Genomic DNA, 3,572 nt, shown 5'->3' with positions numbered 1-3,572 from the left:
TGTGTCCGCTGTGCCGTGCATGTGATCATTGCTTGTACAGCCCTCTCGCAGTGTCCGGAGCAAGTATGGTGGGTCTGACACACCGGTGTCAATGTGTTCTTTTTTCCATTTCCAGGAGTGTAGATCTTGCCAGATCCTCTCACATGATGGATATAGACTATTCAGGCAATAAATCAGTGGAAGCAGGTGACTGTGAGCCATACAGTGCTTCACTGAATTTTCCGTGCCTTCCCAGTCTCACGATGTCATCTTCCAGTGCAACTGTGGTGGTTTTATCCACTGCCTGGCTGAGCTACAGCAACTGTTGAGGTTTAAACCTGCCATCTGCATTGCCCTCCAGGTAACCTGGTTCCCTGCCCTCCGTGACTATAAGGCATATTACAGCAACTACAGTGACTATAATCGATTGACAGGTGGAGTTTGCGTTTATGTTCTAAACTCAGTCTGTAGCGAACATGTGCCCCTTCAAAACTCTCTTGAAGCTGTGGCTGTCAGAATAAAGATGATGCAGGAAATAACTGTCTGAAATGTATATCTTCATCTAGATGGTGTAGTACCCCTGAATGTATTAGCTGCACTAATTGATAAACTGCCTAAATCTTTCCTTCTTCGGGATGATTTTAATGCCCATAACCCCTTGTGGGGTGGTACCATAGTTACTGGGCGAGGCAGAGTTGTCGAAATTTACTGTTGCAATTTGACCTATGACTCTTAAATACTGGGGCCGCCACATGTTTCAGTGTGGCTCATGGGAGTTACTAAGCCATTGACGTATCAATCTGCAGCCCAGAACATCTCCCATCCATCCACTGAAGAAGACATGACTACCTGTGTGGTAGTGAGCACTTCCCCATCTTCCTGGCAGTGCCCCAGCATCAGGCACACAGATGCCTGCCCAGATGGGCTTTGAACAAGGCTAACTGGGTAACTTTCACCTTAGCTGTCACCGCTGAATCTCCCCTACATTGTAATATCGATGTGATGGTTGAGCAGATGACTAGCACAATTGTTTATGTCACAGAAAACGGAATCCCTCGCTCTTTAGGTTGCCCAAGGAGTAAGGCAGTCACTTGGTGGTCACCGCAAATCGTTCAGGCAATTGAAGAGTGTCTGCAAGCTTTACAGCCCGTAAGTGGCACCCTTCCCTGGAGCACATCATAGTCTTTAAATGGCTCTGTGCCAGTGTTCGCTACCTTATCGAGCAACAGAAGGAGTGGTGTTGGGAGAGATAAGTCTCCACCATTGGAGGCCACATGTCTTCCCAAGTCTGGAAAAAGATCAAATGTCTCTTTGGGTACCAAGCCTCAATGGCTGTCCCTGGTGTTACCTTAAATGGCGAGTTATGTACCAACACAAATGCGATTTCCAGGCACTTTGCCGGGCACTGCATTGGATAATCACCCCCCAAGGTTTCGCACACTGGAACGGTGGCTGAAAGGTAATGTACTCTAATGCACTACATGCTGTGGTGAATCCTATAACGCCCCATTTACAAAGTGGAAGCTTTTCAGTGCTCTTGCACATTGCACCGACACAGTTCCTGGGCCTGACCGCATCCACAGCCAGGTGATTAAACATATCTCATCTGACTACAAGTGACATATAATCATCATCTTCAACCGGCTATGGTGAGATTGTGTAAAAACGCACTTGATGTGGACAGCTATCACACCATCTGCCTCACCAATGTTCCTAAAAAGCAATGCCACAAGAGTGAGAATAAAACGGATTAAATGTGTAACACAAAACAGAAAGAAAGGAAAAGCCATAAGAATGAAGGGCACACTATGAACACTAAAAGGAACAAAAGAGGACAAGGAAACAACAGAAGAGAGTAAAACATGAAAGCAGATTACAGTGGCTGGCAAGCACGAGAATAGAAAGGGAAAGCCAGTGACTCTGCAACACATTAAAAACTCAACCGTAAAGCACTAGGCTGGAGGACACAGAGGGTCAAAGGATACACTAAACCCTATATAGAAGTATAAAACCCACTCTCACGGATAAAATGTAGAACTAAAGCTGCTGTGGAGTCATTGTGTCCAACACCGAAGGCAGGTTGGTGGGAAAGTTGAAAGTCTGTCACAGAGCGGTTAAATGTGAGTAGTCCAGCAAGAGGTGAACAACTGTCATTTGGAAGCCACATCGACACTTAGGTGGCTTCTCGCTACAGAGTAGTTAACCATGCATTAGCCTCATATAGTCAATGCAGAGCCGGAAGAGGATGACTGATTCCCTGGGAGAGGCCTGCCTGGAAGACTTCCACACATTCATAGCCTCCTTAACGACATGCAGTTTGTTATGTGTGCTGTTATGCCATTCCCTCTCCCAAAGCCAGAAAACCCCATGGTGTAGACAGAATGTAGGTCAGCTTCAGAGAATGCCTATCTCATGAAGCAGTTTCTACGTCGCCTGCTTGGGAGCCATTCCGTGGTTTATCAGTGGACCCCAGGACACGTCATTATCCCTGGCCATGAACTTGTATGATAGGCAGTTGTGAGAAAATGCAAATCACCAAAATGTGAATTTAACTGTTTAATAATATGAAACTAACACAACTGTATCGTTATAAATCCCACTGATGATACCTTAGAACAGGAGAAGGTGAAAAGTGTACGGGATAAATAAAGTAACTAGCAGCAGGGTAAGGCAGCTTTATTTACAAAACAAATTTTTATATGCTTGCTGCAGAGGATGGCCACACAAACAGACTTGTTATTCATACCATGCCAGGCATTTCCACATGGCCCATACCAGAAATTCAGAAGAATCATCTGAACATCCATAAAACCATACAACACACAAAATTCAACATATGCAAATGTAACAATCTGGTACCTAAATATTCAATGTAAAAATTAAAAACAGTTCAACCACCACCCAAAAAGCAATGCATTCTGCTCAGAAAATATGGTTAAAATACGAGATAAAATCCCTAGACTCTAAAAAACAAGAGTTAAATTACGAGTTGTATAAAACATATTTACAACTCACAGACACCATAAATAATATGAAAGTTTTCTCCCATCTGGTCAACAGGGTCGAAAAGCTTACAAAAACTGCTGCACAAAGAATAGAAACAGTTAATAGAAGAAAGATCAACCTACTCAAAAAACTACAGTTACAACATATTACCTTTACTCACACACACAAATTCTACCCAAGATTAGTGAACCTTACAGACACACAGTTAAACAGTAAAGAAAGACAGCTGTTGGAGAAAGGATGAAAATACAATCTAAATTCAGAAATAGATGAAGGTTACTTATGAAATCTAATTATAGAAGCATAAAGTGTTTTGACAAGGGATGATAGGAATGAAAATAGCAGTGTCAGCATTGGATTAACTAGAGAACTAGTAAAAAAAGAAATCCAGAATATAATAACCAGCATAAAAATGCAACAACACAAAACAACAAAAACTCAGATCTGCAACACTAGGAAAAATTAGGAGAAAACTACAAAAACAAAATGTTATCATTTTAAAATAATAATTCCAATCCCAAAGAAAGCAGGTGTTGACAGATGAGAAAATTACCAAACAATCAGTTTAATAAGTGACAGCTGCAAAA

The sequence above is a fragment of the Schistocerca gregaria genome, unplaced genomic scaffold (assembly GCF_023897955.1).
Source record: "Schistocerca gregaria isolate iqSchGreg1 unplaced genomic scaffold, iqSchGreg1.2 ptg000338l, whole genome shotgun sequence".
NCBI lineage: Eukaryota > Metazoa > Arthropoda > Insecta > Orthoptera > Acrididae > Schistocerca > Schistocerca gregaria.
Note: the sequence above shows the minus strand (reverse complement) of the source record.